A 24,621-nucleotide genomic window follows, 5' to 3' on the forward strand; every position below is an offset into this window, starting at 1 on the left:
AGGGCTCGCCCAGAGCGTCCGGGCATGCCCGCTATCGCCTTTCCAGGGCTCACCCAGAGCGTCCGGGCATGCCCGCTATCGCCTTTCCAGGGCTCGCCCAGAGCGTCCGGGCATGCCCGCTATCGCCTTTCCAGGGCTCGCCCAGAGCGTCCGGGCATGCCCGCTATCGCCTTTCCAGTGCTCGTCCAGAGCGCCCGGGCACGCCCAGCCTCGACTTGCCAGGCCGCAGCCAAACACGCCCGGGCAGGTCCAGACTCGCCTTTCCAAGGCTCGCCCTTGATACCCGGGCATGCCCGGTATAGCTTTTGCCGGGCAAACTTCCCGACATAAATGTGTATATATATTGCTGCCCGATAAACGGGCTTTTCAGAGTACCCGAGTGTGATACATTTATTAAACCTACTCGGACGAATTTCCATCTTTGGTCGCGTCAATTCTTTCAACTCGCGTTGGAGCCCAGCTCCTTCACTTCCACCATAATTGGTCAGCCAGCAATACACAGGTGTAAAAATTCTTCCTTATTGCCCTTGCAACAAAACCATATTGTAAACAACTTTGGTTTTTTATTATATTATCTCAATGCGTTGTCATTATCCACAACAAGCCCTTCAATGTCTCCAAATCAAAGGGCGCGTGCACATCCTTCAACACCCATGGGAGACATTTTTAGGTGTGCCAATACAATACATACAAGATACATTATCTAGGACTCTATGGGTGTTTGTAGTTTAACTCATTATGAATGTTCACTTTAATTTAGCCAATACCTGGCTGTACTGAGCTGAGTCGTTAAGAAGGCCTTAATTAACTATACCAAACTCAAGCTTACCTGCACTATATTTCAAAATGTCTGCCTCTCTGTACGCAGTTAATCATCTCCCTCGATGGAGTGTGACATGTGTCTCATCACAATGTAATAATAAGAATATTAATTCACAAACGAAAAAACAAGAATCATAATTTTACCCCCAGGATGTTGGGTTCCATAAAGCCACTGATCTGAGCACCAAACAACAAGCCCACGAAAAGAGTTTCTTGCTTTTATCAACAGTCACGTGCACATTATGACATCATGGCAATGCTTAAGTACTACACTTGTCCTCTCTATGATCCTGTATTTATTTACAAGAAAACACACAAAAAAAATTTTTTGGGACTTATAGTTCTGATACGTATCAAGCTTGACGACTACGGTTACTTTACGACACCAATCATACGGTTACTTTACGTATACATACGGTTACCAATCATACTTTACGACTACGGTTACTTTACACATATATATATATATATATATATATATACTAGACGACCCATGACCCGTTGGGTCAATGTTATTATATATAATTAAGGGGTTACCATGGTTACAGTGGGGGTCAAAAGTCAACCTATGGCGAAGATATATAATTTTCTCACACTTTCTAATAGAGAGGCAAAATGCCATATAAAACTAAATTTACTGGTTCTAATTGCTTTTATTTATCAATCCTCACATAGAAGAGCAGTTTTTAGTAATGAGCAGTGAGGAGAAGACCCCTCAGCCAATGATGCCACCCCACAGCCAATGAAGTGACCCCTCAGCCAATGATGCTACCCCTCAGCCAATGATGCTACCCCTCAGCCAATGATGCTACCCCGCAGCCAATGATGTGACCCCTCAGCCAATGATGCTACCCCTCAGCCAATGATGTGACCCCTCAGCCAATGATGCTACACCTCAGCCAATGATGCCACCCCTCAGCCAATGATGCTACCCCTCAGCCAATGATGCCACCCCTCAGCCAATGATGCTACCCCTCAGCCAATGATGTGACCCCTCAGCCAATGATGCTACCCCTCAGCCAATGATGCTACACCTCAGCCAATGATGCCACCCCTCAGCCAATGATGCTACCCCTCACCAATGATGTGACCCCTCAGCCAATGATGCTACCCCTCAGCCAATGATGCTACCCCTCAGCCAATGATGTGACCCCTCAGCCAATGATGTCGCCCCTCAGCCAATGATGTCGCCCCTCAGCCAATGATGTCGCCCCTCAGCCAATGATGTCGCCCCTCAGCCAATGATGTCGCCCCTCAGCCAATGATGTCGCCCCTCAGCCAATGATGTCGCCCCTCAGCCAATGATGCCACCCCACATCCAATGATGCCACCCCGCATCCAATGATGCCGCCCCTCAGCCAATGATGTCGCCCCTCAGCCAATGATGCCGCCCCTCAGCCAATGATGTCGCCCCTCAGCCAATGATGTCACCCCTCAGCCAATGATGTCACCCCTCAGGCAATGATGCCACCCCTCAGCCAATGATATCGCCCCTCAGCCAATGATGTCGCCCCTCAGCCAATGATGTCGCCCCTCAGCCAATGATGTCGCCCCTCAGCCAATGATGTTCGCCCCTCAGCCAATGATGTCGCCCCTCAGCCAATGATGTCACCCCTCAGCCAATGATGTCGCCCCTCAGCCAATGATGTCGCCCCTCAGCCAATGATGTTCGCCCCTCAGCCAATGTTGTCGCCCCTCAGCCAATGATGCCGCCCCTCAGCCAATGATGTCGCCCCTCAGCCAATGATGTCGCCCCTCAGCCAATGATGTCACCACTCAGCCAATGATGTCGCCCCTCAGCCAATGATGCCACCCCTCAGCCAATGATGTCGCCCCTCAGCCAATGATGCCACCCCTCAGCTAATGATGTCGCCCCTCAGCCAATGATGCCGCCCCTCAGCCAATGATGTCGCCCCTCAGCCAATGATGCCGCCCCTCAGCCAATGATGTCGCCCCTCAGCCAATGATGCCGCCCCTCAGCCAATGATGTCGCCCCTCAGCCAATGATGCCGCCCCTCAGCCAATGATGTCGCCCCTCAGCCAATGATGTCGCCCCTCAGCCAATGATGTCGCCCCTCAGCCAATGATGCCGCCCCTCAGCCAATGATGTCGCCCCTCAGCCAATGATGTCACTCCTCAGCCAATGATGCTACACCTCAGCCAATGATGCTACCCTTCAGCCAATGATGCTACCCCTCAGCCAATGATGCTACCCCTCAGCCAATGATGCTACCCCTCAGCCAATGATGCCACCCCTCAGCCAATGATGCTACCCCTCAGCCAATGATGTGACCCCTCAGCCAATGATGCTACACCTCAGCCAATGATGCTACCCCTCAGCCAATGATGCTACCCCTCAGCCAATGATGCTACCCCTCAGCCAATGATGCTACCCCTCAGCCAATGATGCTACCCCTCAGCCAATGATGCTACCCCTCAGCCAATGATGCTACCCCTCAGCCAATGATGCTACCCCTCAGCCATTGATGCTACCCCTCAGCCAATGATGCTACCCCTCAGCCAATGATGCTACGCCTCAGCCGATGATGCTACCCCTAGACAACCCATGACCCGTTGGGTCAATGTCAGTTTGAATAGATATGAGAATAGAACTAAAGCGAACGCTGGACATCATCAGGGAGATTACTGATTATTTGGGCCAGCAAGCCATAAGGCTCACCTCTCCAGCGTTCTAAATCACTTACCTGTAACACGTGATTTCGGCCCTTATCTCCGATCACGTTGACGGAAATCACCACAGCATATCATCAAGATCCCTCCAAAAGGCTCGTCTTTGTCACATACATCACGCAACGTGCGATCCACAGCCTCGAAACTCTCTCTCCTGATCATAGGACACTCATCCCACACGATGAGTTTTGTACTTCGAAAGAGGTCTGCGATAGTGGAATTTTTATCGATGTTGCATACGCCATCTTCCCTCGGTGTCAGAGGGATTTGGAACCTTGAGTGCGCTGTTCTTCCACCAGACATGAGGGTAGCAGCTATGCCAGATGAGGCCACCGCAGGGGGCAACTTCTCCACTCGCTCTCACTTTAGAGAGAATCAGGTTAATAAGAAACGTCTTCCCTGTGCCTCCAGGCGCGTCAATGAAAATCATTGATGACTGATTCGTGCGGATGTTGCTATTCGCGTCCATAGACGTGAGGTGTGATTCGTTGTCCGCGTCCGTAGCGCCGTCGGAGGGTTGATACGACATTCTTCCTGCAAATAGTATTGTGTTTGTGCTATCGTTTTGCCGATCATCAAATGACAAATAAATTACATTGTGAAAATTAAAGATTTCAAACAAACCTATTTAAAGTGTATGCGCATATAAATAATTAAAAAAATCGAAGAAATATCTCTCGGTAATTTCCTGAAACATATTTTACTTCCGGGTAATAATGTTGAATGAAATGACGAAGATATATACTGTATGCCTGTTATTTTAGGCGGTGTATTTTCGTATATCAACGTGGCGCGATTTTTAAAATATATCTCTGCAATTTCCCGTGTGTGCGTGAATGTTCTCAATTATTTCTTTTACCGAGTCTAAAACCATCGATAAAAATGAAATCAGATGGCGACTTAGATTGAAGATAAAGGCGTGAAACAGACTCAATGGCCTTGAAGATACAAGCCTTTCAGAATTCATTTCGTTCTATAAACGGAAACTTTCATCGGATTTTCTTCCCGTTTTTTTTCAACCGAATCTAAAACTATGTTAGCGACTGTGAAAAATGAAATGATATATCGAATTTGATTTGAAATAAAACTGAGAGAGAGAGCAAGACACCACGGGCCTACAAAACAGGCCTCAAAGCTATGCGAGTTAATAAAATGGTGGATATTACTACTCTCTCAAAGGGGTAAGCCACGCCCCCGGACTGATCGAATGTTACATACAAACACGCAAGATTTCAATTTTATAATTATATAGATAGATATAGATATATATATATATATATTATATATATATATATATATATATATATATATATATATATATATATATATATATATATATATATTGTTGCGGATCTCAACGTCAGCCTTTCCCCTTACCAAGGGGGGGATTAATCCCCTTGTCTTTTTCTAGCCGACGTGATCCGGGGCTATGACGTTCATTCCGGTCAGCGTTGAATAGGGTGGTAGGCCGAATTATTCCTATTACCTAATTACCAACGCCTCCCAGGAAGCAAGGAAATAACCCCGCCCAAACCACAGTTGTAGTGGAAACGCCGAGCGATAGCGAGCCATGATCCGAGCCGTTAACAGGTACTAAACCCGATCCGAGCGGTTCCGAATCGTGCCACGCTTACCCAATGGAGGAAAAGACTGATACGGTCGAATTAGGAAGAAACAAGGAAGAACAATTGGTTTATTACAAATTTGTACAGGAAGAAGGAGAAGTACACACAGTGCAGCCTTAAACAGTCTTATACTTATCCCTGGACAAACGGGCCCGTCACACACAGACACACTCACACGGGGATGTAGAAGGTTGGGTAGATGGTCCCGGGATGATGGCGTCCAGGCAGCTCACTCCGGTCCCCGACTCGTACTGTGGTGTAGATGGTCAAGCGGCAGCGGCCAGGAACTCTCCTTTTGTCGTTTGCGTGGAGCGGACAATTACAGGGCGGAATGCGGGCGAAAGGTAGGCTGGCTTGGCGGTTGCACTCACGGCTCAACCGCGTACGTAATAATCGGCAGCTCGAACGCGCTGCTTAATGCGTTTTCCTCGCGAGGCCTCTTTGCACCATCCTCAATAACCCACACTTCCAACGAGTGCTCATAGATTCCTTCTGGCCAGTCCTTTACAACGAGTACAGTTCTCTCACAAGGGCAGTCCTCAAGTCCTTTGTAATGCGCGAATCATGCCAGTCCTTTACAACGAGTGCAGTTCTCTCACAAGGGAAGTCCTCAAGTCCTTTGTAATGCGTGAATCATGCCAGTCCTTTACAACGAGTGCAGTTCTCTTACAAGGGGCAGTCCTCAAGTTCTCTCGAAGGGCTTTGTGTGTGCGGTTATATAGCGCCGCCCAGCGAACCCTCTGGAATTTGCGAGCCGCGCTCTTACCACGCCCCTCACGCCATTTCACCCGAGCCCTGGTTGGTTGTTGGCTCTTACCGGCTCCACCCTTGACGTGCTGCTTGACGTGGCCACACCCCGACCTCGCGCTCCTCCCCCTTTCCAGGCCTACCTCGTGGCATTTGGCTGGTTTTGAGCGAAAACTTTTGCCAGCAGCGAATGCTGCTGACAAAGGAGGTGGATTAGCCGAATCAGGGCGTGGGATGGATGCTGCCCAACGAGGTCGATTTGGAGGGTGGGCCGCAAAATGAATGGGACCTAAGCTTATTATTTATTTTACACAAAGCAGGTATCACTAATGGAAATGACCTTATTCTCACATATACTATGACATAAGTAATGTTCTAAGGTGGCCTATGTGTTGCATGTGGACTAACTATGGGGGCAAACCTTTAACCTTTAATGATCATATATGTACATTCTCAGAACCGCAACACTGCATCCCTCCTTCGTCAGGCTCGTCCCCGGGCCGAACCCACACATGTGAATACGACCGGTTCTGATGCAAGGGTCAGGACTACTTTTTAATTAGTGTGACACTTAGGTGTGATTACCCTCTACTTTTAACCTAACACCCTGTGTGCGACAGTTTTAAACACTAGATATGTCTTACCTACTGCGTTGTGTACTAATTATCAGACTCACGCCCACAATTAACCGAATTACGGAAAGAATTCCCAAACTATGCATAAAGCCGGTGGGGAGCATGTTATTTACAAGACTACTAATTATTTACAATACTACAACCCAGGCAGGACCTGTTCTTTTGTGGGGAAGAAGAGAAATTTTGAAAAGGAGAAACACAGAATGCACTGCACCAATACACCATACACCAATATGCACAAAAAAATGCACAGTCATCAAAATGCACAATCACATTTCAAAGTTGCACAATCATCACATTTCAAAGTTGCACAATCATCACATTTCAAAATAATTAATTATGTCTTGTGCTTGCTTGGCTGCTGGGCCGCGGCATCTTCTTCTTCGGTGTGCCGTAATAAACTTGGAGATCTTCTTTTCCTGGCACACCGGAATAATAAAAAGTGCACAAACCGTGTCCGTTTTTTTATTTATGATCTGCTCAAGCAAAGGTGCCAGAACGTGTGGTCCATAGGTGTACCGGTGCAGGAAACAGGTAGCAGGGTGCAGCCGCACAGCTCAGGGTACCTGCACACTCCCCTCAACAAAAGATATGGGTCCATGGGTGGGGAGGAAAGGCAAAGCAGAGAGAGTCGGTGGGGGAAAGGGCGCAAAGGTACACACAATGCAAGGCAATGCAACATGAGGGGCGCGGGAGAGCGAGCGGAGAAAGCTCGTCCCTGGCCGTTCATCACCCCCCCCCCCCCCCCATGTCAGCCTACTCTACCCTTGCCCTTCCCCGTATTTACACTTTTCAAATTCCGTCTCTACCGTCTTGTCTTTTCTATATCCCCCATCTATGCCAAATTCGTCAGCCAATCCCTCCCAAGAAGGAAGGGATGGAATTACATACAATGTCTCACCTACGTCATGAGGCGTCTTTCATTCCAAATCATCTGCAAAAAACCCGGTGTGGAGTCCTGTCACCCTGGTGAGTGGATGTGGATGGTGCGAAGAGATTTCTTATCCTAACTACACTCTAATTGACATTAATTCATTTAAACTACCCGGGGTCATGCCCTGCCAATCAATTGGCCATCATTACACTATGTGGTTCTAAAAACCAATTTCCATTGACCATCCCTGTGGTATCCTACCAATTTGGGGTCTCACTCCCCCCATTTTTCAATACTGTGCCTTCGCACAATTTCGGGGCTGGGTCGTGTGGCTCTACCAGCAGGTCTACCTACCTGCGCACCTCCGCCACTGAAGTCGCCACCCGAGCTTGCCTAGCTCCTGCGACTACCCTAACTTGGGGAAGGCCCTCCTGGCTCTCTCACCCATCTGATGCCCTCTCTGGCATTGGGCTACCAGGGTCCTTCTCTCGGATCCTCGGGCCCCGCTGAACTCTACACTGAACACTACCTGGCTCCCAGAGCCTACCTGCGGCCTCACCTGGCCGACAGACTACCAGTGGCGGAGTGCCCATTTAAACATTCTCACCAATTAAGCCCACATGCCCAGCCATTCCACTCACTCATGCACCCCTCAAAGCAACAACTTGCTACTATCTGCACCACAGATGTCAATATCCAAACAATTTACCTCCTCCCTCTACCTAACTTTAAACTACCCTCCCCAGGTATTCGTGAAGGGGTCCATCTTCCCCCAGCCACTCCTTCGCACCATGCACTCCACACCACTCATTCCACACACCATTTACTCCACACCATTTACTCCACACAACTGTTCCCCACTTGCACACCATGCAAGTCAATCACTCAACACACTTACACACATCCTCAATACACCACTCATACACTTTCTCCGGTCATCCCAGACCATTGCCTCATTTCACCAAGTTCATCCACAAACCAATTTCATTCAATTCCTCATTTGCACCTAAAGCTCATCCTCCTACTCACACACAATTTCTCCACACTACTACACACACACAGCATCATCTAACTAACTATTTCCCCTAATACTCGTGCTTCCCGTCTTCCCTTACACTAAGCACTTCTCTCGTGATTAACATCCATCTAATCTCTCTATGTCCCCTCTACCGGTACCACCAATGTCACTACTTAAATCTCGGTCTCCTATGGTCATCTCTAAATCCCTAACAATATCCTAGCCCACCCTCGGCTAGATTTCACTGCCGTCCCCATAAATCTACTGCTCCTTTGCCCCAAGAAAACGATGTGAGGGATGGTAGATCTACAATCCCTCTACACCGGATACCATTTGCCATCACCACTGCCATTCGTCCACTATACTTGAGCCTCTCGGTGCGGGAATACATTTGCACAGCTCGGCTTCGAAAAGCCGAGCAATGCATATGGGTGATCTGTCTCCTGTTGGTTGGGTCCGTCCGGCATTTTCGATTCTGGGGAGGAGGCATACTCGGGCCAAGGTTCCAGGCGCCATCCCGGCGCAGAGCCGTTCGGTCCCCTACACGGTGACCCAACCTCCCGGGGTCAGAGCACCGCGCCCACCAGGGGGCGGTGCTCTGACGTCGGCCTTTCCCCTTTCCAAGGGGGGATTAATCCCCTTGTCTTTTTCTAGCCGACGTAATCCGGGGCTATGACGTTCCTTCCGGTCAGCGTTGAATAGGGTGGTAGGCCGAATTATTCCTATTACCTAATTACCAACGCCTCCCAGGAAGCAAGGAAATAACCCAGCCCGAACCACGGTTGTAGTGGAAACGCTGAGCGATAGCGAGCTGTGATCCGGGCCGTTAACAGGTACTAAATCCGATCGGAACGGTTCCGAATCGTGCCACGCTTACCCAATGGAGGAAAAGACTGATACAGTCGAAGTAGGAAGAAACAAGGAAGAACAATTGGTTTATTACAGATTTGTACAGGAAGGAGGAGAAGTACACACAGTGCAGCCCTAAACAGTCTTATACTTATCCCTGAACAAACGGGCCCGTCACACACAGACACACTCACACGGGGATGTAGAATGTTGGGTAGATGGTCCCGGGATGATGGCGTCCAGGCAGCTCACTCCGGTCCCCGACTCGTACCGTGGTGTAGATGGTCAAGTGGCAGCGGCCAGGAACTCTCCTTGTGTCGTTTGCGTGGAGCGGACAATTATAGGGCGGAATGCGGGTGAAAGGTAGGCTGGCTTGGCGGTTACACTCGCGGCTCAAACGCGTACGTAATAATCGGCAGCTCGAACGCGCTACTTGATGCGTTTTCCTCGCGAGGCCTCTTTGCACCGTCCTCAATAAGCCACACTTCCAACGAGTGCTCATAGATTCCTTCTGGCCAGTCATTTACAACGAGTGCAGTTCTCTCACAAGGGCAGTCCTCAAGTCCTTTGTAATGCGCGAATCGTGCCAGTCCTTTACAACGAGTGCAGTTCTCTCACAAGGGCAGTCCTCAAGTCCTTTGCAATGCGCGAATCATGCCAGTCCTTTACAATGAGTGCAGTTCTCTCACAAGGGCAGTCCTCAAGTCCTCTCGAAGGGCTTTGTGCGTGCGGTTATATAGCGCCGCCCAGCGAACCCTCTGGAATTTACCAGCTGCGCTCTTACCACGCCCCTCACGCCATTTCACCCGAGCCGTGGTTGGTTGTTGGCTCTTACCGGCTCCGCCCTTGACGTGCTGCTTGACGTGGCCACACCCCGACCTCGCGCTCTTCCCCCTTTCCAGGCCTGCCTCGTGGCATTTGGCTGGTTTCGAGCGAAAACTTTTGCCAGCAGCGAATGCTGCTGGCAAAGGAGGTGGATTAGCCGAATCAGGGCGTGGGATGGATGCTGCCCAACGAGGTCGATTTGGAGGGTGGGCCGCAAAATGAATGGGACCAAAGCTTATTATTTCTTTTACACAACGCAGGTATCATATTATCATTATCACTAATGGAAATGACCTTATTCTCACATATACTACGACATAACTAATGTTCTAAGGTGGCCTACGTGTTGCATGTGGACTAACTATGGGGCCAACCTTTAACCTTTAATGATCATTTTTGTACCTTCTCAGAACCGCAACAATATATATATATATATATATATATATATATATATATATATATATATATATATATATATATATATATGTATATATATATATATATATATATATATATATATATATATATATATATATATATATATATATATATATATATATATGTATATATATATGTATATATATATATATATATATATATATATATATATATATATATATATATATATATATATATATATACATACCCAGAAGACCCCAAAGACCAATGGACCACAAACATCCAAAATACTCAAAGACCCAAAATACTCTGTAGACTGTTGAAGACACAAAAGACCATGAAGACCCAGAAGACCCCAAGCACCCAGAAGACCCGAAGGACTCTGAAGACCCAAAATACCCAGAAGACTCAGAAGACCACAAGGACTCTCAAGACCCAAAATAACACAAAGACCCAAAAGAGTGAAAAGTCCCCAAAACCCTTAAAGACCCAAAATACCCCAAATATCCAAAATACACCAAATACCTTTAAATACCCAAAAGACCATGAAGACGCAAAATACCCCAATACCCTTAAATACCCAAAATACTCTGAAGACCCAAAAGACCCCAAAGACCTTAAATATCCAGAAGACTCAAAATACCCCAAAGACCCTTAAAGACTCAAAAGACAACAAAAACCCAAATGGCCCTGAAGACCCAAATTCCCCAAAGACCTATAAAGACCCCAAAGATCCAAAACACTGAAAAGACCACAAGACCCTTAAAGACCCAAAACACACCTGTTGACCCAAAATACCCTGAAGACCCAAAATACCCTGGACATCCAAAGACCCCAATGACCCTTAAATACCCAGAAGACCCAAAAGACCACGAAGACTAAAAATACACAGAAGACCCAAAAGACCCAGAAGACCCTTAAATACCTCAATGACCCAAAATATCCCAAAGACCCTTAAATACCTAGAAGATGGAAAAGACCACAAAGACCCCAAAGACCCAAAATAGCCCAAAGACTAAAAATACACCAAAGACCCTTAAAGATCCAACACACCCCAAAGACTTTAAAAAATCGAAAAGACCACAAAGACCAAAAAGTCCCTGAAAACCCAAAATACCCTGAAGACCTTTAACGACCCCACAGAATCAAACAATCCAAAACACCAAAATGACCCCAAAAACCCTTAAAGACCCCGAGGACCCAGTGGAATGCAAAGACCCAAATTACCCCAAATACCCCAAAGACCTAGGTGACCGAAAAGACCTGACAACCCCAAAGATGCAGAGGACCCACAACACTCAAATGACCAAAAATACCCCAATGACCCAAAGGACACAAATTACCTAAAATATCCCAAGGATGCAAAAGATCTTGAGCACCCAAAAGACCCCAACGACTCTGAAGACCCAAAAGAAGAGTCATTATGTCTCTTATATTGGAATTGTAGACGGTGGTTTGCAAAGCGAGCATCAAGGTCGGTGTACGGAAGCAGTTTTTTTTTAATCACAATAAATGCACGGCGTAGGGAGGTGAAATTTTCTGCACGTGACGTGCAAAGTGCGCAGAGTAAAACGAGTGTTAATATATGTCTGTAGGATGTCTAATAAATAAAGAAGATATAAGCACACCTGACACTAGGCTCAGGCTTCAGACTTTGGTACGTGGCTGTACCGTCAAATAAACTGTTCCAACCCGTCATTTTTGACGGGCTTCATACCAGTATATTTATAAAACCCCAGAGTGAAGGTTTATAGCTGGGTTGAGAGTTGAATCCAGGCCAGAGAGCTCAGAGGTGAATGTGTACACTGCACGGTATACTTTTATTAAGCTATCCAGTCATCCCACATCTATCAAGCTTCAATATGATATTTAAATGTTGCACACAAACACCCAAAGTTTAAGAAAACCTAAAAACATCACACGTTTTGAACCCGTGATTGTTTGGTGCAACAGCCCAGTATTTTACGCTTAATCAAAATGGAGGCATCAATCCAGGTAACCAACCTTCCACACTGAGCAAGGCTTATAGAACTTGTGAAATACAATAGACTGTCAAAGAACATATTTCCACACCAGAGAAACTTGGCAGATGGTGATTCCAACACAGATTCTTGAGTGTATGTATGTGGACCTGACATACGGATGACTTATTCATACAAACAACTTGTTAACTTGGTGAATTCGTGCGGAGTGTGGTTCCTCGTTTCCACATGTACCGCAAAAAATATCGACTGCTAAAAACTTCCTCTTTCGCTATATTCCTTATCTCACTGAACACCAATCTCAGGCCACATGATATATTCGATCATGAACTGAAAACAAACCTTCGATAACACAACATAAACTGCTTACTGTTTTTCCATCTTAAATCAATACTTGTCCTGCGGAACAATCTTTCTTTCAGTGACTACATATATATATATATATATATATATATATATATATATATATATATATATATATATATATATATATATATATATGCAGTTTGTAATGCGCTCATATATATATATATATTTTTTATTTTTTTATTTTTTTATTTTTTTTAATACTGAATCGAGGCTCGTGAAAGAGCTAACATTTACTTCACAAACAAATCAACCAGACAAGCAAAATATTGTTACTGACGCGGTTTAGATGTTATTATGGGCCGAGCGGATGGTCCACCGCGACCGTTACAGGATCCCCGATTGGCCCGACTCCCCCAACGTTGACCAAATCGCACCACAGATATTCAATTTGGAAACCTCTAAAGCGACCGAAAGCAAAGAGGAAAAGGAATAAGACGAGAAGACGGACAGAAGAGTAATTGGATTTATTATACACACAAGCAAAAAGAAAGCAGTCACGTTTATTTACAGACGAGATTAGATACACAGTGCAACGCTAGCTTACCTACAGTCTTAATTAACCCAGGGACAGAACAAACAAAAGACAGACTCACACGGGGAATGATGACAGGAATTGGCTGGAAGGAGAGGATGGCTTGGAGTTGTATTGTGCAGCACGATCGGCGCGTTTAGCAGCCGCCGTTCCTTCGCGGCCCTGCTCAAAACCGCCGTCCAGGCCCCAAGCGGCTGTTGAGTGTTGTTGCTGCTGTGGCCGCCGCTGCTGCTGCTGCTGTGGACGTCGCGTGCTTTTCCAGGATTACAACAGGCTTTGAGCTTTCTGGGATGTCCTCTTCTTGGATGTTCTCTATGTTCTCTTGGTCCAATCACTCCTCACCACCGACAACTCAACGCAACCAACGCAACCACTGACCACCACAACGCAACCACTGACGACCAAAACCACACAACTCAGCTCTGCTTCGTGGACCCTCTCTCTTCTCAACGGCTTGGGCTCCCTTTCGTCTGCCGGTCAAAGCTCATCTCCTTTGGACCTCCTCTCGTCTCAACGGCTTGGGCTCCCTTTTCGTCTGCCGGTCAAAGCCCATCTCCTTTTGACACGCCCTGCCTTGTGTTATATATGCCCCGCCCCTCAACCTTTGCGAACCTCCCCGATCGCTCTTCCTCCGCCCTCTCTAGCCAAACCCCTGGCTCATGGTTGGTCGAGTGGGGCTGGCTCACTCCTCCCCTCTATGACGAGGTGGAGACACGCCTTTCTTCTCCGACCCTGCCTCGTGGTCAATGGCGGTAATTGGAGCGGAGGTAGCTTCTAATCGACAAAAAGGGGGAATGGAGGTTTTTGGGAATGGGAATGAAGGGAATCTATCTCTTTCACTTGGTGCAATGGAGTACTTCTATTAATGGGAGACACAGCCTTACCCTAAAACACAGAATAAGATATAACTATCGAACAGGGGTATTCTATTATTGGCTGACGTGTATGCTTGTGGACTAATTATGGGATGCCCTTTGACCTTTACACAGCTCCGGAGGCAGGAGGCACAGAATAAACAATAATAATAATTCACACAATAAAAAAAAAATACAGTCCTCATATCCGCAACACTGCACCCTCCTCCTCTTAGGCACGTCCCGGTCCTACAACTTTTATTTAGTGTGACACGTAGGTGTAGTTCCCTCTACTTTTAACCTGACCCTGAGTGCGACAGTTTTAAAACATAAATAAATGTGTCCCGCTGCTCCATTGCACCCTACCTAACAGACTTACGCCCACAGTTAACCGAATTGCGGAATTGTCTTCAAACTACACACTGACGGTGGGGAGCATTATTTACAATGACGCTATTTTTATTTACAAAACGAACCCAGGACCTGTAATTGTTCTTTCTGGGGGGGAGACAGTCTGCTCTGCATCAATGCACCATTAAAGCACCCAAAAACGCACCAATACACACCCAAGCACCAATCGGTGCAGTCATCACTGTTCATCAATGTTCAACAATAAAAAAATAAATCAACAACCCCTAACCCTGCAGGTGATCTCTTGCTCTTCGGCTCCCTCTGCTGGCTATTATTATGTCTTCCAGTTGTTGTCATTCTTTCATTTTCTTACTGGCGGCCTATTTGCAATAAAGTGTGCCCAACGTGTCCATTTTATTTTCTTTATTTATGGCCCACAGGGCTGACTACGTGTGGTTCACCTGTGGGGCATCGGTGCCCTGTGGCCAAGGTCCGCCAGCAAGATTTCGGGCCCTCATGGCCGGTTCCAGCAGAGGGGCCCTGCCCCAACCCATGGGGTCCATAAGTGGTGCTCGGCCACAGACATGTGGTCCATAATGTGGTGCATCGATGCAGACAGCTGGTTCTGAGAGTTCCGGGCGCACAATGGCCGACTCACGCACGCTCCCCTCGGCGCCCAATGGCGCACAGGTCATGTGGGAGGCAAAAGGGGGACAAGAGAAATGAGCGAGGGGTAAGGTCACAAGGGTACACGTCAATAAGGCAATGCAAGGCGAAATGCGTACGGAGAGCGAAATGAGAAAGCTCGTCCCTACCGTACGTCACCCCCCTGTCACCTACACTACCCTTGCCCTTACCCCATATGTACAAAAATCTACACATTACCAATCCGTCGCGACCGTCACGTCTTCCCCTTATTTCCCTTATACCAAATTCGTCTTCACTCCCCCACTATCCAAAATTTGCCATCACCCAATTCGTCACCAATCCTCATAAGGAGGAAGAGATGGAACAACAAAGCACAATGTCACACCCACGTCATGATGCATCTCACAATCCAAACATTTGCACAGTAAAAAATAATCAAAACATGGCATGGTGTGGAGTACCTGTCACCTCAGGTGAGTGGATGCAGATGGTGCGAGGAGATCCTTCTTCCTAACTATCCTCTAAATGACTTTAACACACTTTACACTACCCGGGGTCTTTCCCTGCCAATCCATTGGCCACTTACACTATGGGTTCTAAAAACCAATTCCCATTGACCAAACTGTGGTGCTGCTCAATTTGGGGTCTCACTCCCCCGATTCATCTCCCGGTGCCTTCGCACAATTTCTGGGCTGTGACGTGTAGCTCTCCCAGCAGGTCTACCCACCTGCACACCTCCACCACTGCAGTTGCCACCCGAGCTTACCTAGCTCCTCACCCTGACCTAACTAACTGGGGAAGGCCCCTCCTGGCTCTGTCACCCCACTCGGTGCCCTCTGGCACTGGGCTACCCGGGTCCGTCCTCCGGATCCTCGGGCCCCATCCACAACAACTACTACCGGCTCCCAGAGCCCACCTGCGGCCTCACCTGGCCGACATCCTCACAGTGGTGGAGTGCCCAAACCAACTACACACACTAACAGGCTACACGCCCAGCCATTTCCACAACACTAATGCACCCATCCAATCACCATTCTTCCACCCGCACCACAGATGCCAATATCCAACCACAATTTACCTATACCCTCTACCTAACATTTACACTACCCGCCCCGGGTATTCGTGATGGGGGTCCACTCTTCCCCCATTCACACCTTCGCACCATCCACTCCACTCCATTGTTTCCACCATGCTCACTCCACGACCATCCATTCCAATACTCCATTTATTCCACACTACCATTCTCCATACCTGTTGTTGCACACCTGTGCACTCACACCTGGTGCCACCTGCACCCTCCTCCTCTTCCTGGACCATTGGGTCAGCACAATACACAATCACCTTCACTCACCCATACACTGCTCCACACACCTGTCCAGTTGCACACCTGTGCAATCACACCTGTTCAATCCTCAACCACACGGCATCATCTCATCTAACTACTCCCCTCTGAAACTTGCGCTTCCCAGTCACCCCTTTAAACTATTGCGCTCCCACGTCATTATCATCCACACTAAACTACCTGCGTCCCCACTACAGGTATCAGTCACTAACTACTCTTAACGTTACCTAATGTCATCTTCTAGGGCCCTACACACAATATCCTAACCCACCCGGGCTAGTTTTCACTGCCATAAACCCCATAAACTAGTGCTCCTTTGCCCCCCCCTGTGAGGGATGACAGAGTTGCCATCCCACCACATGGGGGGCGTCCTACTATCAATTTGGCACACCAAATTTCAGCCAATCAAAAATTTTGCCAATTACTGCTAAACACAGTACCAATCATCAAATTTTGCCTTTTTCTAATTTTGGGTCCAAAACACTAACCTCATCACTCGTCTACTTATTAGATCCTCTCGGTGCGCCAATTCCCTTCTAAAGCTCGGCTTCGTACAGCCGAGCAATGAATGCGGGTTGTTTTGTGCCAGCGGCTGGATACGTCCCGCATTCGGGGCAGGGGTGGGGGCTTACCCGGGCCGAGATCCCACGCACCACCTCGGCGTGGAGCCATCCAATGTCCCGATCTCGACCTGCCGGCACGTCTCAACAAAAAGTGGTCGCCATGACGACCCTTCCTATCGGGCTGCCCGTTCCGACTAGTTGAGCACGGACGCGGCCGTTCCAAGCGAGGCCCAGCGTGGATCGCGTACGGCGGTCCTTTCGAACCCGCCGTGGCTCGGATCCCCGCTGGTTCTCGCGGCACGCGAAGCCCGGCACGCACCGAGGGCCTGACTCGGTTATAAGTCGCTCTAACCGCTAACCCGGTTACCGTCGATGCCTCACCTGCATGCTTACACGCATACGCTACCCCTTTCTTGCTCATACCTCCAGCTGTTCCCATGCTCCTCGTACCTTTCCTTACACACCCAGGTACACTCATTCCACTCACAGACTTGGTCACACACCTGACCACCGAACACTTTGGCACACATTCGTTGTTCGCACACCTCACCAACACACCTCTTCGCGCCCCTTCCTCGGTCACCTCCTCTGTGACAATCACAGGTGTGCTTTCACTCGCACACCCAACCACGTGCCTCGCGACCAACTCAAGTGTGCATTCCCACACACGCTCTACCATTCCAGGTGTGCATCCGTCCATTCCAGGTGCACATCCTCGCTCACCTGTCACAACCAACTCACGCTCCGTGTCACTCTCACTACTTTCACCTCCACTCTCGGTCGCGCACTCATCCTTACTCTCGACAGCGCACTCTTTCCTCATGCACCTGTCCGTTACACACCTTTCTCGCGCATCCTCTTGCGCACACTCTTTCGTTACATCCTCTGTAACTCTCACCACAGGCGTGCATTCTCCTTCACTCTTGACAGCGCACTCTTTCCCCATGCACCTGTCCATTACACACCTTTCTCGCGCATCCTCTTGCGCACACTCTTTCGTTACTTCCTCCATAACACTCGCCACACGGCGCCTCCATGTGCTCCCTCGCACACGCGCTACGACCGACTCACTCTCGACAGCACACTCACTCCTCGGCGTGCACTTTTTCCTCACACACCCCATGGTTGGACATTCTCGCACACCTCGTTTTTCGCACACCAGACCTGTCGCACACTTCACCAACGGCCTCTCACGAACACCCGGATCCAAACCAATCCCCAAGCCGACTGAAGCTTTCCTCACATCATATACATTGCCGAATATTTCGCCACTCACCTTGGCACCTCGTCTCCGCACCTCTTTTGCCACCTGCAAACTCTTTATTTGGTTAGTGAGCAGCACATCATGAGTTGAGCACCGACCTTGTACATATTCCATCACCTCCTCCCGTATTTCTCTCTTAGTTTCTGTCCGTCTCTTCTTAATTTCACTCACCTCTTCTTCCACTTCCTCTAATTTTTGCTTCACCTCTTTTATTTCCCGGTGCGTCTCCTCAAGTTCGTCCTCAAAGGCTACCGTGACCGTCTCTAGGTGCATCCTCACCTGCCGGTCCTTCGTCTCCATTACCTCTGTCACCTCGTCCAACCTCATTGTCAGCTCCTCACGTACCATCTGACATTGCCTCTGTGTCGCTATCAAGTCATTTTTAATTTCTTTTTGTGTCGCCTTTAACCCTCCGAGTACTGCAGTGTTCCTTTGAACCTGCTCCACTAACTCCGTCTGTCCCTCTGTCAGCTGTTCCACCTCCTCCGTCAGGTCCTCTATGCCCCCTTGTAACATCGCCGTATTATTTCTCACCTCTTTCTCCATACGCTTCTCACCTCGCTTTACCTCCTCGCGTAGCCCCGAAACCTCCTCACTTACACCTCGTCGTATCCCCTCTTTCATCTCCTCCATCTCTTTTGTAGATGCCACCCTCATCTGTCCCAATTCATCCCTCTGAGCATCCAGTTTACTTTCTAACCCGATTTGCACCTCCTCTATCTGGTTCCCCATTCGTTTGATTTCCCTGGCAGATTGTTCCCCTATTTCCCGCAATTTGTCTTCCATCCTATTTTCTAACCCCATTAACCCATTTTTCACCCCCTCTAACTGATTCTCCTGGGCAGCCATTCTATTTTCCACCCCCGTTAACCCATTCTTTACCTCTTTTATCCCATTGTCTAACCCCTCACCGGTACCCCTTGCTTCGTCCCTCATTACCCCCATTTGGCCCTCCAATCGCTCACCCTGAGCATCCATCCGGTTCCCCATTACCCCCATTTGGCCCTCCAATCGCTCACCCTGAGCATCCATCCCTTTGAAATTATCGTCTGTTTTTACCATAAAGGCCATCATCTGTTTCATAAACAGGTTCCAATTCATTGGCATCTCGGGTTCGGCTACCGCGACCATGGGCGCGGCTAAATTTGGTTCCGCAACAACCATGTGCGCAAGGACGCCATCTTGTGCGTCTGATACCCCCTCAACCACATCCTCCATATACATTTCCCCGAGGTCCTGGGTTACCCCTAACCCGTCTATCTCCCCCACCGACATCCGATCGCCTTGATTGTCCATGGCGCGATCTCAAAATTCGGGTTTTATAAAACAAAATTTCGGCAGCTCGTAATTTTGACCAAAAATTTTTTTTCCTACACGTTTTAAAAATTTGATTCGGGCCTCGAATCCCACTCCCAGACACCAATTGTTACTGACGCGGTTTAGATGTTATTATGGGCCGAGCGGATGGTCCACCGCGACCGTTACAGGATCCCCGATTGGCCCGACTCCCCCAACGTTGACCAAATCGCACCACAGATATTCAATTTGGAAACCTCTAAAGCGACCGAAAGCAAAGAGGAAAAGGAATAAGACGAGAAGACGGACAGAAGAGTAATTGGATTTATTATACACACAAGCAAAAAGAAAGCAGTCACGTTTATTTACAGACGAGATTAGATACACAGTGCAACGCTAGCTTACCTACAGTCTTAATTAACCCAGGGACAGAACAAACAAAAGACAGACTCACACGGGGAATGATGACAGGAATTGGCTGGAAGGAGAGGATGGCTTGGAGTTGTATTGTGCAGCACGATCGGCGCGTTTAGCAGCCGCCGTTCCTTCGCGGCCCTGCTCAAAACCGCCGTCCAGACCCCAAGCGGCTGTTGAGTGTTGTTGCTGCTGTGGCCGCCGCTGCTGCTGCTGCTGTGGACGTCGCGTGCTTTTCCAGGATTACAACAGGCTTTGAGCTTTCTGGGATGTCCTCTTCTTGGATGTTCTCTATGTTCTCTTGGTCCAATCACTCCTCACCACCGACAACTCAACGCAACCAACGCAACCACTGACCACCACAACGCAACCACTGACGACCAAAACCACACAACTCAGCTCTGCTTCTTGGACCCTCTCTCTTCTCAACGGCTTGGGCTCCCTTTCGTCTGCCGGTCAAAGCTCATCTCCTTTGGACCTCCTCTCGTCTCAACGGCTTGGGCTCCCTTTTCGTCTGCCGGTCAAAGCCCATCTCCTTTTGACACGCCCTGCCTTGGGTTATATATGCCCCGCCCCTCAACCTTTGCGAACCTCCCCGATCGCTCTTCCTCCGCCCTCTCTAGCCAAACCCCTGGCTCATGGTTGGTCGAGTGGGGCTGGCTCACTCCTCCCCTCTATGACGAGGTGGAGACACGCCTTTCTTCTCCGACCCTGCCTCGTGGTCAATGGCGGTAATTGGAGCGGAGGTAGCTTCTAATCGACGAAAAGGGGGAATGGAGGTTTTTGGGAATGGGAATGAAGGGAATCTATCTCTTTCACTTGGTGCAATGGAGTACTTCTATTAATGGGAGACACAGCCTTACCCTAAAACACAGAATAAGATATAACTATCGAACAGGGGTATTCTATTATTGGCTGACGTGTATGCTTGTGGACTAATTATGGGATGCCCTTTGACCTTTACACAGCTCCGGAGGCAGGAGGCGCAGAATAAACAATAATAATAATTCACACAATAAAAAAAATATACAGTCCTCATATCCGCAACAATATATAAAAAGAGGGAGTGGAAGTCAAGATGGGGAGAGAAGGGGAAGCACACAAACACAACATTTGAGAGCAGGGAGATGTGTGGGAGGGAGAGGGCTTGGGGGAAGGGGGCGTGGGAAGGGGGGGGGGGTGGGAGAAGTATAAAACACAAGGACACCAAGGACTTCCAGGACAGAAGTTGGTATTTCAAAAAAGTGGAATTGGGGTGAAATTAGCGGGGGTAGAAAAGCTCAAGGTTTTGGATGGGGGAAGATAAGAGATGGTGGTGAACAGCTGTTTTAAAGACCTGGAGGGTGGAGTGGGATTGAAGAGAGTGAGGGAGTTTGTTCCAGAGGCGGGAGAAAAGAGGAATGAAGGAGTGAAGGTGAGCAGAGAGTCTTGATTTTGGCAGTTTAACCATAACAGGGTTGCAGGCAGATATTGTGCGACCTGCAGGAATATTTGTGGGACAGACCCCAGAGAGAGCTGGGGGGGGGGGGGCAAGGCCAGAGAGGAGTCGGTAGAAGACGGAAAGACCACCAAACTGCCTGCGGTGAGTGAGTGAGAAGCCCTTGGAGTTAGCTTCATCGCGGGAGATTCCAATGATTCTAAATGCTTTGGTTTCAACAGCGTGAAGACGAGCTAGGTGTGAGGCAGGAGCACCAGCCCAGAGGAGAGAGCAGTATTCCATTGAGCTGCGGATGAAAGCCTTGTATGTGGTGAGGAGCTCAGGTGTGCCAAGGAAGGACTTCGCACGACGGAGGATGCCCAGTCGGCGACTGGCTTTGGAGGCCAGATTTGAAATGTGGTTTTCCCAGGAAGGATCATGGATTCATGGCAGATAGTGAGGCCCAAAAGCTTGAGTGACAGGACTTCTTGGAGAGGATTATTCAGAAAGTGGATGGGAGGGTTGTCCAGTCGGTCTTTTCGGAGAGACATCGTAAGAGTGTGAGATTTGTCAGGATTGAAAGACATGTTCCACTGGTTTGCCCAGTCTGTGGTTTTGTCCAGGTCTGCAGAGAGTGAGGAGGCTGCAGACTGCCGATCTGAGGGATGAAGAATGGAGCGACACAGAGTGGAGTCATCAGCAAAGAGATAGAGAGGATTTTCAAGAGAGTCAGAGAGATCATTGATGAAGACAGAAAAAGCACAGGGCCCAGAACACTGCCTTGGGGAACTCCAGCCTGAACAGGAAGAGGAGATGAGAGAAACCCATTCAGGGCCACACGTTGACTATGACTAGAGAGGAAGTCCGCCAGCCATGTGTGGAGATTTCCATGGATACCAAAAGAGGAGAGTTTGGTGAGCAGAGCGGGGTGCCAGACCGTATCGAAGGCACGTGATATGTCAAGGGAGACAGCTCTAATTTCCTGTTTGGCATTGAGGACCTCCATCCATTGTTGATAAAGCAGAAGCAGCATGTCCAGAGTAGAGTGACCAGGTCTGAAACCAAATTGATGATCAGAGATCAAGCCATTGGAGAAGAGGAAAGATTTCATATCTGAAGCAATGATGGGTTCCATGACTTTGCTGATAATTGGGAGAAGGCTGATTGGTCTGTCGTTGCTAGGATCTGTTTTTGCACCTTTTTTGTGCAAAGCGGTGATGTTGGCTGATTTCCAAGCAGATGGCAGATGACCTTGAGCAAAAGAGAGGGTGAAGAGAACAGAGAGAGGGAGTGAAAGAGCGGAAGAACAGGATTTTAGGACCCGTGGGCTGATGCCGTCAGGTCCAGTTGCAGAATCAGAGTCGAGGGTTGACAGAAACTTTTCCACCTTGTCAGGAGGAAAGGACACGGAGTCCAGGAGCAGCTGGGTACGACTGGGTACGGTGGGTACAGAGAGGGATGGGTTTGGGACACAAGATTTCGAGGCAAACACAGAGTTGAGGCATTCAGCCTCAACTTTCAGCCTCAATATATATATATATTTGTTGCGGTTCTGAGAAATGTACATATATGATTAATGAAGGTTAAAGGTTTGCCCCCATAGATAGTCCACAATTATATATATATATATATATATATATATATATATATATATATATATATATATATATATATATATATATACAGTGGAACCTTGACTTACGAGTTTAATTCGTTCTGTGACCGAGCTCGTAACTCAATTTGCTCGTTTCTCAAATCAAATTTCCCCATTAAAATGCATTGAAATGCTATTAATCCGTCCAGCCCGCCAAAAACCACACCAATTTTTTTTTAAATATGCAGTATATATAAAAATATCTCGCGCTTTATATTTCACCTGTATGCAGCATACAAGTTGGCAGGATGGCCTGGACTGGAGGTACGCACACTTGACTCTAAACTGTCCAGCCTGGGTTTGAATCCCGACCCAGCTATAACCTGTCATGTCGGTGTTTCATAGGCAGGGTGATTCATCAATGTGTGTACCGCTAAACTGGGCGCCCCGTTTGCGTCCCATTAGTTGTTGGATGTTAAGGATCTCACCGTGTCTTCCACAAAGAGAAGGCGAGCTATCGCCGGCACTCTGAACAAGTTGTGGCCTGGCATGCTCTTCTCCTCTGCCGTTATATACGTCCTCCTCGGCATCTTTTTCCAGAAGAGCCCTGTCTCGTCACAGTTGAAGATTTGCTGGGGGATGTATCGTTCGGCTTCTATCAGTTCGGCAAAAGTTATAATAAAATCTTCAGCTGCCTTCACATCTGCCTCACCAAGTCGACAACACGCACACCTCGCTCATGTTTTTCGACGATTGCGTGTTTTATATCCAAGCACATCATCCTCTTCTTCTTCTCAGTACTGCCCTTGGCACTCAATTACTTAGGACCCATGGTTAAAACTAAGAAATTTTCCAAAATAACCAACATGCGAAAACAAAACAGCAGCGATATACGGCAGATATGCTTGCACGGCAAGATAACCACGTGACCGGAACCCACCTGGTGGCGGCTGGCGTAAGCTCCAAAATAACCAACATGCGAAAACAAAACAGCAGCGATATACGGCAGATATGCTTGCACGGCAAGATAACCACGTGACCGGAACCCACCTGGTGGCGGCTGGCGTAAGCTCCAAAATAACCAAAATGCGAAAACAAAACAGCAGCGATATACGGCAGATATGCTTGCACGGCAAGATAACCACGTGACCGGAACCCACCTGGTGGCGGCTGGCGTAAGCTCCAAAATAACCAACATGCGAAAACAAAACAGCAGCGATATACGGCAGATATGCTTGCACGGCAAGATAACCACGTGACCGGAACCCACCTGGTGGCGGGTGGCGTAAGCTCGTAACTCAGATCTCGGCTCGCATCTCAAAGCAATAAACCGCCCGAGCGACGGCTCGTATCTCGGAAAACTCGTAAGTTGGTGCACTCGTAAGTCAAGGTTCCACTGTATGTATGTATGTATGTATATATATATATATATATATATATATATATATATATATATATATATATATATATATATATATTGTTGTGGAAAACCATTCAGGTCCGCACAACT

The sequence above is a fragment of the Myxine glutinosa genome, chromosome 7 (assembly GCF_964187855.1).
Source record: "Myxine glutinosa chromosome 7, kmMyxGlut1.1, whole genome shotgun sequence".
Taxonomy (NCBI): domain Eukaryota; kingdom Metazoa; phylum Chordata; class Myxini; order Myxiniformes; family Myxinidae; genus Myxine; species Myxine glutinosa.